At 42.2% G+C, this 14,711-nt stretch overlaps 1 protein-coding gene across 1 annotated transcript in view; it reads right to left on the bottom strand.

Annotated features, from left to right (window-relative positions):
• The window catches only part of fbxo9 (F-box protein 9), a 446,168-nt gene that overhangs the window by 246,777 nt on the left and 184,680 nt on the right, over positions 1 to 14,711 (bottom strand). The gene's annotated exons all lie outside the window — the stretch shown is intronic.

Here is a 14,711-nt window from a genome sequence, read left to right as displayed (position 1 = left end):
ATATTTTGAGATAGGGATCCAAGGCCAAATACCAGTAAGGAGCCAAAGAGTGAAAGCGTAGAGGGTCGTGCAGAGGGCGAGGTCGCGCAGGACGGAATTCACAAAGGACGGAATACATTATTAATATATATCGGACCAGTTAGCCATATATGGAGATCCATGTATATGGAGATATGGGCATATTGGTTGGATCGGCGGTTCTACAAAAAAATGTTGTTTCATACTGTACATTGTGCAATTACAGGAGGGGAAGCAGCTAACATAGGCAACACTCTGAGCTATCCGTGACCAAAAGTTGGAGTCTGTAGAACCAACCCTAGACATGCTTACTCGTTATGTGAAGATCCTATGACGTCTATGACGTCTGACATCATACATACAATCCCTTTCATGCCCATATATGGAGATCCCTGTCTGTAGAACCAACCGTGTGCTGTGAGACCCCAGATATGCGTCCTTGGGTGTCAGTATTGTCCCCTTTTGTGGGCATAAAAGGGATTATATTAGTGTGATTTCCCTAACAGGGCATCATTTGGGAATCAGATGTAGAGGTCAGCTCCATATATGGAGATTTAGGTGATGATCCAGTCGTCTCCATGTATGGATATCCAGGGTTTGATCTTTGAATGAGGTGATGTCACGTGATGTCACAATGTCAACAAAATTGAGGCGTTACTGAGATATTACTGAGATATTGACTGAGAAGATGTGCCGGTTCTCATACTTAACTGCGACCTACGGTCACCATTATTCTGGCGGTCTTTGTCATGGAAAAGTTTGAAAAAAGTCTGTTGTTTTCTGTAGCAGACATTTTTAGAATCGGCCTCAGGTCTTAATGGGTAAAACATTTTACAAATGTCAATTTCCCCCAAGAAGTTGTGTGACATCACTAAAACCCATGTGCCTGGTTGTGTCATATCTCTGTGTTACTCACAATGCCGTTGCCATTGCAGACAATGGCCTCGATCTTCTTGTTGCAGACTACCGCCTCTATCTTCTTGTGCAAACAGTCCACAGCACGTCCAGCTGTAGACGGCTTGGACGTCAGGCTTCCAACCTCCTGGTTACATGACTGTCCACCCAGTGGGGCCTCTGTCTCCTAGGGCAGTACCAGACAGTACATTTACTGTGTAGTACATTACATGTGTACATTTTGAGTATTTGTGTTCTGTATGACTTTCACACCACTAGTACATTTCAAATGACAAATATTGTAGCCTACTTTTGACCTTACTTTTGTGAGGTCAAATGTCAATACAGCAATGCACATTGCTATTCAAAGGTTAATGTATTCAGTAGTCTAATTTGTACTTTTGAATATTTAGTCTTTTTAAAAGCAGATAGTCCTACTTTTGAATATTTTTACTCCAGTACTCCACTAGTAGGCCTACTATAACAAATTTGAATGAGCAACTTTGACTTGCAGTCGTAATACAGGGGTCTTCAACGTTTTCAGGCCAAGCCAAGGACCCCTTAGTTGAGAGAGAGATGAAGCAGGGACCCGCACAACATTTTCACAGATTCCATGTAGTTTCATTGTTTGACAGCACAATCATCAGTGTATTTTGGATTCATGTCAATTTGTGTTTTCAGATATTTAACCACTTGAGCCGTCATTACCTAATAAAATTGACCTTTTACTCCGTACTTAGTCTGCTCTTTTTCCCCAAGCTCACAACTCTCAGCGCGAGGCGTTGTGAGCTTGTAGATCTGCTATTCTTGGCTACAGTTCTCAGAATATGGACACTAGTGTTCAAGTTGTTAATATAAAAAGGATTGGAAGATTTGGAGGACACCCTGTAGTAAATCTGCGGACCCCCTGTTGAAGACCCCTGGGTAATAAGTACAACTGGGGTTGAGTAGGCCTACTTTGTTTGCCGCTGCAACAGGGCTGTCGCGGAGCATCCTCCTCTCTCGAAGCACTTTCATATTGATGCAACTCCCAGCATTCCTGAGAGCGCTAACGGCCTCCTGGTGCGTGGCCCCCTGCATGTTGAGGCCGTCGACCTGGACGGATGGTTAAACGACACTTTTAGGACCAGAGGAAGTAGCAGAGGTCAAGAGGTGGGTAACTGAAGTAAGTGAAGTGACACGCACACCGCCACAGATTCTCTGAGAATAGCGTGACTATTTTTACAGTATAGTCACTATAGATTTATCAAGGTGCCAGAGATATTTTGCTTAAATTAAGTTTCATTCCGGGCCGGCACCAACCAGAGATAGATTGTATTGCCTTCTGTTCTCTCTCTAGGCTAACTCTCATTAAAATAGCTGCATGCATTTGGTTTTGACTGAAGTCTAGTTTCAAGAACAACAAGCAGCCTATTCCCCTACTGCATGCAGGTCATCTTATCCTTGTCTTATAGTGCCCTCATCTGGCCAGAAGAGGGACTGCAATGCCCATTAAAGCCCAGATGCATTCCTGTCATTTCCATCTGTTCAAGGTTATTTGAATATGATTAATATTATTCAAGACGGCACGTTTTTTTGTTATCACAATAATTTAACTGTCCCTGTAAGAGAGATTAAAAACATCACAAAATGATCCCCGTTCCAACCTCCAGCACTCTGTCTCCAACATGGACCCCTGCCTTCTCTGAGGGGCCTCCCTTTGTCACTCTGGAGATGAAGACACCCTGAAAGAAGGGACACACAAACAATGTGTATTACAAATGTGTTTAAGACCATTTTCTGTGTTGTATGTCAAATCCTTTCACCTGCCTCTGCGCAAATCTATCCACCACCTAGACATTATGGTCAAGGCAGGCTACATCATTTCTTACGGGATCTAAAGCGAACATAAGCATACTCTCATATTAGCACTCACCTCATCATGTTCTTTGTAAGGTAAAGAACCTTTCCCCCCTGCGATGCTGATTCCTAAGCCCCCTCTTTGGCCAGACACTTTGATCAGTAACTGAAAAGAAGATGTTTGACAAATAGCAACTTGTTTTTAAAGCATCTATACAGCCTATACAGCTGGTTTACTAATACAAATTTTGAAATGCCACAATCAATATGATTCAATTTAATATCATATAACAGTGGAACTCAAAGTGGATTCCAGGGACTCTGTGGGTTCCTTTATGGGGGTCTAAATTGACCCATCCAAGTCTGTAACTCTGACACAGTCTGACTGTGTACAAATGGAACCAAATGAACCCTAACAGGTTCATTTGGTTCTATTTGTACACTGTCAGAGTTAAGGGAGACCTAGACATTTGAGAAGTTTTAGAAACCCATGGAGTTATTACTCTTAAAGGCAGTTGGGAGCTGCATGATTCTTTAGGAGGGAACTTCTCTGCGCCTGCTGCTGCTCCGGACGTGTTGGGTTCCCCCACGGTGGAGGAGATCTTGGTGCTTTGAACAGGGTCTCCATGGAGACTAGTGGGGCCAGCGTTGAGAGCATTGTGCTGCAGCAGCGTTTTATCACGTCGGATGTCCCTCTGAGGACGAAATCGGCAATGCATCACATCAGTCTCTGCGAAGCGTCCCACGCTGTCCTGCAGAGTCAGACACGTTTCAGAATGGATGTTAGATAATGCCAGACAGGGTCTCCACTAGATGATTAGCTTGCTTACTGTGCAACATTGTTTTCTCACAGTAACAAACCAACATACGGTATAAGTGTATACAGGGTATCTGAACATTTCGGTGATGAAGTGATGAATAACCACATAGGCCTATACTCTATGTCAGGGGTCTTCAACAGGGGGTCCGGGACCCCTAGGGGGTCCTCAGAATTACTACAGGGGGCCTCCAAATCTTTGAGTGATAGAAACTTTTTTTTCTCCATTTTTTATATTAACCACTTGAACCCTAGCGTCCATATTCGGAGAACTTTAGCCAAAAATAGCAGATCTACAAGCTCACAACGCTTGTAGATCGGCTATTTTTGGCAAAGAGGTTTGGTGTAGAGGGGAAAAAGAGCAGACTAAGTCAGGGGTCTTCAACAGGGGGTCCGCGACCCCTAGGGGGTCCGCGGAGGTACTGCAGGGGGTCCGCGAAATTATTGCTTAAAAAAAAAAAAAAAAAAAAAGATTTCAATTTTTTTTTTTTTTTTTTTTTCACATTTATGTTAAAAAATAAATCATGATTCTATCCATTTTGAATAGCTTGAATACATGATTACTATGCAATTGACAGATTGTTGATATTATTGACATTGGTTCTCAGTTAATAAGTAGTATATTTAGAAATGGTAGTGGTACGGCCCACCCTGCTCGCTGTAACTTGTACATGTTTAAAATAAAAAATATGTCGTAGCCCCCACCCCCCCACCCTACGATATGTCGTAGCCCCCACCCCCCCACCCTACGAGGTGGTAGGGGGTCCCTGCTCCATCTCTCCATCAGTTTGGGGGTCCCCGGCCTGAAAACGTTGAAGACCCCTGGACTAAGTACATAGTTAAAGTTCACGTTTTTTTTTAAGTATTGACGGTTCAAGTGGTTAAATATCTGAAAACACAAATTGACATCAATCCAAAATACACTGATGATTTTGCTGTCAAACGATGAAACTATATGGGATCTATGAGAAGGTTCTGGGGGTCCCAGGCTGCTTCATCTCTCTCTCAACTAAGGGGTCCTTGGCCTAAAAACGTTGAAGACCCCTGCTCTATGTTGGTAAGCAACCCGAAAAAAGAGGGCTCCTCCTGGTATAGACCCCTGGGGACTTGATTGATTGATTGAAGAATCTATTAGAAGTTTGCATAGGAAAAAGGTAGTTTCATGGCCGTACAGTTCACTGGTACAAGGTCAACTAAAAGATGCGCTCAGGAAAGCACATGGTTGTTTACATTGAGATCCTTTTTTTTTTAGCGGTGGTAAACCGCTCCATAGAGTGGCTGTGCGTGTGTCTGTAGTAGCCACTTTTTCCTCAGCGTTTTGCCATAGCAATGTGTGTGTAGCCTGTATTACATCACCAATTACATCCTAGACCTATATTCTAGTCTGAAGAAGTTATGCAAGCACGACCACCGCTCACTTCACATTGGGTGTGATTTTTTAAACTCATATAACATTGAATGACAGACAGATAGAACACAGTACTATCCAGTCAACGAAGTATGTAGGGTTAAAAGAAGACAGTGATTTATAAAGCCTGGCTGCACAGGCAGGTCATTCCAGACTGAGTGGAGGAGCCCTGACAGCAACAAGGACACCGTCACCCTTTGTCTTCATCCTCCACTCAGGGACAATCAGCAGGTCTGTGCAGTGTGCACTGCAGGCTCATAAGGGGCCAATCATTAAAAAAAAACTTTAAGGTCAATAATTGATTAGTTCAATGTTCCAGCACTATAAAGCAGTGGTTCTCAACCTTTTTCAGGCCGTGACCCCCCCAAATAATCATATTTTAAATGGGGACCCCCACCCTCGCGAGGCGTTGTGAGCATGTAGATCTGCTATTTTCACAATTTCTGCCTCTAATATTTGACAATTTGCCCAATGTTTAATTTGTCATTTTAGAGGTATTAAAAAGTCCTTAAATTGTCACTTTAGAAATGTGCAGATGCCCTCTCTATATACTTCAACTTTATGTTGGTTTGTGTACTGTTGAGTGAGAAAACAATGTTGCACATTGTTCATCATCTGGGGACCCGGACCCCCCAAAATAATGGCCCACAGGTTGAGAACCCCACACATTTTTACCAATTAATTTCCAAAGCTTTTCCAGAATATTTAACCCAATTTCCAGGAATATCTAACAATAATATATATATATAAATAACAGGTCGCTTACTCCTATGCGCAATGCCCAAAGACAGGTAGTGTATGCCAGTGGTTCTCAACCTTTTCAGGCCGTGACTCCGAAATAATTATGTTTTAACCCGGCACCCTGACGAGCACTAAGAGTTGAGGAATTTTGTATAACACTGTTCTATAACGCGAGGCGTTGTGAGCATGTAGTCTGTAGATCTGCTATTTTCACAATTTCTGCCTCTAATATTTGACAATTTGGCCCATTTAATTTGTCATTTCAGAGGTGTTAACAACATCAATAAACAAAGACAATGCATAGCTATTTTCTCCAGGACCTTCCAGGACCCTTGATAAATTCCAAAAAAGTTCCAGTACTGGAAAAATATTTTTCTAATTTCAAAATATTTCCAGGAATTTCATGACCGTGGGAACCCTGTATAAAGCATGAACTGAATCAGACTGACACCCACCTCCACAGGTTGCTCGTCCTTCCCTGATGGACTGGAGCAGTGGGCATGTGTTCCTCCGCTGTCCCCGGAGCGCTCCTGAGCTCCCCCGTGCAGGTGCAGCTTGTTGACCACCCAGCGTGGGCCGGAGGTGGGCCAGCTGCGGGACGCTGCAATAGCTTTTCTACACTCCTGGAGACAGTCAGAACACATCACTTAATGCTGAAGGTGTGTGCCAGCGGCTACGTCATTGTAGTCCTTAGCGGCCATTTCTTGGGTCAAAACACAGGTGTTTCAATTGTTTGATTGCTATAGTCTAATCAGAACACCTGTGTAAGGCTGTGTTTACCCAAGAAATGGCCGCTCTTAGAACTACATTTGGCACACCCTATAGCAACAATCTATAGGCCTATACTCGAATATAACTCTTGTTGTTTCAATGACACCCAGTCACATCCGTGCCTCTGTATGCAGTCATATATTATATTGTATTATATTATTATATATTATGAAAAGTTATCGATTTGAATAATATAGATTTTTGGGTGACACCCGTTGTATAACGAGGTATAAAATAGTTAATTATAAAACATCTATTTGAATTATTTGCCTTTAAGTAGTCCTATAACAAATGTAAAAAGAAAAGTATATATATATAAATAAAATACAAATTTCAATTGATCAAATAAGGAAACCGACAGAAGAATTGCCTTGGGAACCAATGGTTCCTGAGCCATGTGGCCATAGGAGACTTACCCCAAATTCCCCAATCCAACCCTTGATGCTGACTCTGGGTACCATTTTTTACAGTCTTTTGTTATGATTCTACCGGGGATTGAACCCCGAACCTCCCAGTCTCAAGACACTTCTCAGACACTTTAACCACAATGCCACCGAGCTGGTAACCATGGCGATCCCTGTTTAAACACTGATGCCATGCATGAGGTGGGGTAGCAATTCTGCCTCTTCAGGAAGTTCTCTATCCGGGTTTGGACAGAGAGATGAGAACAAGACATAAGGCTAATCACAACCGTTTGGGGATCTTGTTATATCTCTATCGCTAATGTAATCGGTTTACCTTCCAATATATTGCCAGTAAACAGTGGGGAGAGGGAAGGCTTTTTTTCCCCCCCAAACTTTTATCCCACGATTTTGTAACCCATTTTTCACCCAGTCTCCCAGTGTCAATTATCTAATGTAATCCTGGGCTGTACACTCCCTCTGCCAACCTGGGGAGACAACTACTTCTATGTATGAGGAGTCCAAGTTGCTTCTTTTCACCGGACAGGGGGGAGTTTCCCCGGTTGGACGTAGCACATGGAAAGAACACGTTATTCCAACCAGTTCCTTTCCCCTCCATCAGGCGCCCCGGCTGACCAAGGGGAGGCATTATAGAGACCAGGAGGATTACTGCATGTTTTTTGTGAGGGTACCTACCTACCCTAGGAGACACAGGGAGAACATGCAAACTCCACACAGAAAGGCCCTTTTGCCAACCCCACCTAGGGTATGGGCACTGATGACGCGGAGGAGAGAACACGCCCCCAGCGCCCACAGCTTCCCTGCCGGGAATCAAACCCAGGACCTTCTAGCTGTGAGGCAACAGCGCCACCGTAGTAGTTTATACATCCCCAGCTGTGGAGGTGTTAGTGCAGCAACAAGGACTGAAAGGACACTTGGGGACAGTTGGGAATTGACAACGACTAAATTGGGACTTCTCCGATGGATTGCCGCCGTGTAGTGGCGGAGAAGCTAATGACCCAATGACCCAAGCTTCTGGCAGGTGCTACCATCATGCCGGACAGCTCAAAGGGTATTAGGGATCAGACCAAGAGCAATCCATTGATAAAACTAACATGTTACAGAAATCACCACAAGAAACCAAAGCACTCCAGCAGACGTCCAAGGAGATGCCAGCCACAACAACTGTTGTGCAAGGTTGTATCCCCTCCAAAAGAATCCATTAGAGATGGAGCCTGGTATGTAAGGACTATTATATAAACTGTTATATGACTCATTATACCAATATTCCCTTAGTATTGTTGATGGTGTGCAGACCACCAGGGCTCTGCTGTGAAGGAAACTGAGGTAACACTTTACTTAAAGGTCTATAATGCACTCATTTAAATAACTGGTTATAAATGTTTACAATTATGCATAACAACGTATAAGCTTAGTGGAACAGCACATTGTATTTTTCATTTCAAGGACCTCCAAATTGGTATGCATTTGGCTGCGAACTCTCATCTGAAAAGATTTCTGCCAAGGACCCCCATACATTTACTTACTTATTTATTAAAAAAAATAACCTTTTCTCAAAACGGCAGATCTATGCTCACAATACGTTGTGGTGTGAGCTTGTAGATCGGTTATTTTCAAACAGCCAATGTATTTAGGGTTAAAGCTATTTAAACTGTTTGTGATGCTAATATCAACTAATGTAGCTGGGGAGCCCTTTCAAGGATTCCTGGGGGTCCCCGGAGAACACTTTGAAAACCACTTTATTGTCTGCACTACCTTACAGTCCAAAATGTAGATCAGGCTCAGACTTTCATTGGTAACTAAAATGAGTAAATGTCCTGGTTTTCTGTTCACACCACAGGCTAGAGGAGACCAACTGGAGGAGACAAAAAGAAAACGTCTCACTGAGCTGACCTCCACCCAGCAAAAGCTGTAGCCTACAACCGCACTGCAGACCAGGTGAGAGTGGGCAGCCGCCTATGGCTTTTAGCACTGTAGATTTAACTGACTGGGTTGCAGAGAAGAAAGGGGCAGTCAAGTGTAAAATGATCCTAAAGATTAGTAGGCGTTGGAGTATGTTATGAACTCTGGCGATTCTGTCTGTCTTGGAATGGAACAGCATCATGGCTGAACTGTTAGAAACTGAGAAAGCCTACACCCGAGACCTGCAGGAGTGCCTGGATACATACTTTTGGGAGATGACCAGTGGAGTGCTGGAGGACATACCTGTTGGCATCCTCAACAAGGAACAGGTTGTCTTTGGCAACATCCAGGATATCTGTTACTTCCACAGCAACATTTTCATGGAGGAGTTGGTCAACTGTCAGCTACCGGAAGATGTGGGACAGTGCTTTGTGACCTGGGCTGACAAGTTCAACATGTATGTGAGTTACTTCATGAACAAACCTCACTCCAGTGAACTTATTCGGGAACACGCTGGAAGCTACTTTGACCTCATCCAGCAGAAACATGGTCTGGGCCGGGCCAGTTCTATCGACACCTTCCTCATCAAGCCAGTACAGAGGCTCACCAAGTACCAGCTCCTCCTAAAGGACCTACTGTGTTGCTGTGATGAGGGAGAGGGAGGAGACATTAAGGCTGGCCTGGAGGTGATGTTGCGCTTTCTCAAGAAAGCAAATGATGCCATGACCATCGCCTTGCTGGAGGGTTGTGATGATGTGGATGTCCAGGGGGACTTGATGCTTCATGGCCGTTTTCAGGTGTGGAACCCCAACTCTGTCCTCCATAACGTCCGCAAGTCTCTCAAGCGGAATAGTCACTACCGCCACCTGTTCCTCTTTGAGAGGTCACTGATCTTCTGCAAGGAGATCAAAGACTCCACTGACAGAACCAGATACCAGTACAGCAATAAAGTACTGACTGGTGACTTATGGGTGACTGAGCACAATGAAGGGGACCCCGGTACGTTCATTCTGTGGGCAGGATCAGGAAGGACTCCACCCTTTCACAAGACTCTACTTAAAGCCTCCAGTGTGAAAGAGAAACAGAAGTGGATGAGTAACATCTGGGAGGTGAGCCAGGACAGAATGAAGTCACCTCTTCACCTGGACGACACACCAGCACTGTCCAAACCTCCCAGGAACAGGACAGGACAGATAGCCAATCTACAGCCTCAGGCCTGGCTCTTCTCCCGACACTCCAGCCAACCAGGTCAGAGATTGTATGGATCACTGTGGAAATGGCTGACCAGCCGCAGTAGCAGGCGGAATTAGCAAATAATTGACTGAAACACTTGTATATACTGTATATAATTACATTTGATTGTTGTATTGTATTATGCATTCTTTGTTGTCTTATTACCAGTGATTAATATTGTTTTCATTGTATTATTGTTTATTAATGTCATTATTTATAGTAATTATTGTTGTATATAGTTGTGGTGATGGCAGTAAATAAACCAAGTTCAGTGAACTTGCCAGACTACACATTAAAACCCTGAATCTTAATTGAACTCCACCCATAGGGGTACATTTGCACCTGTACGACCCAGAGGGTCCTGTACAGTACATGTATAGCTAAAGCACATGGATTATAATTTCTGTAGTGCAGTAGTGGAAGAAGTACTCTGATTCTTTACTGGAGTAAAAGTAGTAATACCATAATGTGGAGGTACAATTATACTTATTACAAGTAAAAGTCCTGTAATCAAGCTCACAACATCACAATGCAAGGCGCTGTGAGCTTGTAGATCAGCTATTTTTGAATAGCCAAAGTATAATATAGGCCTTAATTGGGTATGTTTTTTAATTATAATTTAAATCTGCAGAGCAACTAGTAAAGCTGTCTGTCAAGTAATTGTAGTGGTGTAATAGGTACCATATTTGATGGTACAGTATCTTCCACTTATTAGATTATTTCTCATTCACTTATTGAATTCACTCAAACTTATTATTTGAAACTTGTTGGTCACAATACTAATACTTTGTGATATATTTCGGCTACGGTGTAATTTTGACAAAATAGTTTTATTATTAAACAAACAACAAATCAAAATATCAATCAGCATCAATTAATCAATGAGTATAATAATAATGTGACTGCTGTGATTCTTCAATTTCCTGCAGTTTCATTTATTGAAGGAAATTAGCTCAAGTTAGAAATCTACATTTCCTTACACAGGACACTCAAGAAAACTGGACGTGCACCGTGGTCGACGACCCCCAGAATCCCTGGGTGATACTGGGGACATGGGGAGGGTGCCAGACTGCCAGTGAAGGATGCCTCACCGGGAGAAGCATCCCAACAGCCACAGGTGAGTTGGTTTCCGTGTTTGACCGACGATTCAAACTGACTCCTCTCTTTCGCCTTCCCCAGTGCAGGTCACCACCAAGAAGAAGGTTACCGTCACCAAGAAGGAGCGAGGACCCATGATGGAGTGGTGGAAGTATGTACATACATCTCACTTGTCACTTGTTCTCATGGTTCTCATGGGTTTGTTATTTTAATACATAGTACATTTTTGTTGACCACAAATGTTTAAGAATGTTTTATTAGATATGATAGCATGTTGTATAAATAGATGACAAAACAACAAACCTAGGTTCGTTGTTTTTACCTGGAATTTCTTTGAGGCACTACATTGTTCTCTCTGTACTGTATTTATGTGACTATTTAACTTTAGTTTGCTTATTCCCATCTCACACTTTCTTGCAGGAGTATGCAAGGCTTCCTCCAATACATCTGCCAAAGTACGGCGTTGGGCGAGCACGGGAGGCCAAAACTAAAAACCTGCAAAGGAGAATGCCTGCCAACAGGAAAGGCCACCAACAGCCAAACACCACTTTCTGGTAAGTACACATTTATTACAGGTCCAGATCTCTTTTTTTCCCCCCTCTGCATTAAATCTCTTCATCAAAATTAGCCAATCTACAAGTTCCCAACGTGACGCGTTGTGAGCATGCATAATTTCTATTTTTCCCGAAAGCTTGCCCCGTGCTCATCAGGACACTCAATACGGACACTCATTCATCCACACAAAGCCAGACATAGGAGCGGTTAGTACCGCACAAAAATGGTGTTGTCTGTTGAAGTGAACTGATTGACCAGTGATATGGTATATGTGTGTAGCCTACATTTACCACCACCAACCTCCATGTGCATATCGTTGTCGAGTGGAAACCTTGTACAGTATGTCCAAGACCTTTTGTTTTGTATTTATCGTTTTAAAAATGAACTAAACTAGTGAAAATAGCAGATCTACAAGCACACAGCCTCACGGTGTGAGGCGTTGTTCACAGTTCACTGTTGTTCACAGTTCACTGTTTTCACTACTTTTGTGCGACGGCCTTGTATGATGAAGTAGGGCTTTACTTTGCGAAAAAATGAACACATTTTAAACTTCGAGATACGAGGTTTCTGCTTGACAGTGACGATATGTGGGTTCACTATAAGTAACATAGTTAATAGTTACATTGTACTCAAATGGTGTATTCCAACAATGTGTAAACCACCAAATAGTCTAATTTGTTATTCATTTTATAACTACAATTCAAAATTAAATATTATCCTTGATATTTTTTTCTGTTTTTATTTCATTAAGGAGAGAGCTTACCGAAGTATACAGGCACCAGAAAAAACATGATGTGATAGCCATAAGTATTATTGTTATGTATTGTATCTGCACATCTTGATCAAATTAAAATAAATAATAATGTAATAAGTATACAATAGCTTAAATGTTGAGTTGTAGTTATAAAATGAATAATTATTTTGTTTGAATACGTAGTATGTAACTATCTTAGTTGTGGCGAGACATAACTTACTCTATGTATGCTTTATTCATGTGTTTTTTTTAATTAGCAAGATATGTATGTATTGTAGTGTAGACAGGGCTGGACATTGATACTAACACCTGTGTTTCTTCTCCAGGCACAGAGACCACCTTCTGCCTGCATCGCATTCGCCACCAAGAGACCTTGACCCTGCCAACGATGAAGGTCGTCTGCCAAGCGCCTTCCTTCAATCATCGCTCAGCCTCTCCAGAATCTCCAACTACCTCGGGACTTCGATACTTTTGTTTTGAGCCACACTGGCATTGATGAACAGTAACCAAGGATGCTTACTTGTGTACTCAAGTATTATTATTTTTTTTTGCCTGCACTCTTCTTTCACTCCACTATTTAAACTGAAATGTTTTACTTTTACAGTTCTAGGAAGGGACTGAAAATGTACTATTTATATAGTTTGATTCTTTAAATGTTTTGGTATGCATTGGTCTTAAAAGATAATGTACTTTGTAATTTGTACTTTTGAATACCGGTACTTAGTAGAATATTAGTAGCCTATTTACTTCACTACAAGGTTTAGATATTTTTGTTAAGTTCTTATCGGACACCACTGCGAGATGGGTCTTAGTCTTAGACAACCAGTCACCCTTTATTTTACAGTAATGTAAGTAATGCTTTCCTCTTTTGTTTTAAATGCATTTCAACAGTATAGTCATGTTTTGTACAGAAAGTATGCTGTCATTATTACACTCTAATCATCTTGACACATTCTTTGTTTATGAAACGGTTCAACTTTTTATTTTAAATCACAGCAGGAGACAAAGGTAAGAGTTTGTTACAACATGCTCTCTTTGATGTATCTCCTAAGAATGTGTGCCCTCCATAGAGGTAATATGTTAAATAAATGGATTGACATATCCAAAATGATGCAACAGCTCTGGACCTTAAATTCATCATGCACGTGTCTTGACTGAAGTCAACAGTTGCCCCTTGCTGTATAGTACAGGGGTTAAAGTTCTCAGTCCTGGGGACTGATTTCAGTCTTGAGGATTCCATAGGGGCTATAGTAACCCCATGTAGACCAGGGGATAATACTGATTATTTTTGAGTGGTGGTCACACCACTCCTGTGATTCGCTTTCACGATGTTACTGGCCGTGTATGTCTGTCGCCTCACTCGCCTGCCATACCTCTCCTGACCAGGAGAGGGACAAACAGACCACAAACACACACACACGTTAAAGGAGGGCACACACACACACACACACACACACACACACACACACACATGCACGCACGGGTCGCACGCGCACACCCCCCCCAACAACCTTGCAATACATGTATTTGACTCTTTTTATTTGACCACCACTCAGTTCACAAGGTGTGATTTTTTTACCTTTTTTTACCCTGTAATGTAAAGTTAAAGTTCCAGTTCCATATACATTGACATGACATTCATAATGTGTGTGTATTGGTATAAATGTATATGGGCTAATACTGTAAAGATATAGTTCTACAGTCAGATACACTTCCTTCCAAAGTGCTGCTGGTAGCCAGCAAAAAAGCAACAAGATTGTGGTATAAAAGTGACCCTCCAACTTGTGAGCAGTGGCTGTGCATTGTGGAGGAAATATATGTGATGGAGAGATTTACACACAAACTCAGGATACAAGAAGAACTGTTCCTTGAGAAAAGGGAGAAATGGACTGAATATAAAACCCAACAGAATGACACCACAAATGTCTGACATGGACTAAAATGTGATAACCAAATGATGTAATAATGTTGATAAAAATAGAAAGAAAGTACTACAGAAAATCTAATGGAAAAACCTTTGCAGAGTGAAAGTGTGCTTAAACGACAGTCTCTCTCCAAACCATCAACACGCAAGGCAACAGCTGTTTAAGCACAATACAATATTCTCTATGCACAGCAGCCATATTGGAAAGAAAAGGGCTTCAGTTCAGGGACACTAATGGTTCCTTTAGGAGGTTTCAAATATGGCCCTTACCCTTACGGGTGTGTAACTCAGGTACAATTGGTTCCATTGGTACACTCAAGAGTTATGGGGGTCCT

The sequence above is a fragment of the Nannobrachium achirus genome (assembly GCF_963921795.1).
Source record: "Nannobrachium achirus genome assembly, chromosome: 13".
In the NCBI taxonomy this organism is placed as follows: Eukaryota; Metazoa; Chordata; class Actinopteri; order Myctophiformes; family Myctophidae; genus Nannobrachium; species Nannobrachium achirus.
Note: the sequence above shows the minus strand (reverse complement) of the source record. Positions and strands in the feature narration are given on the sequence as shown.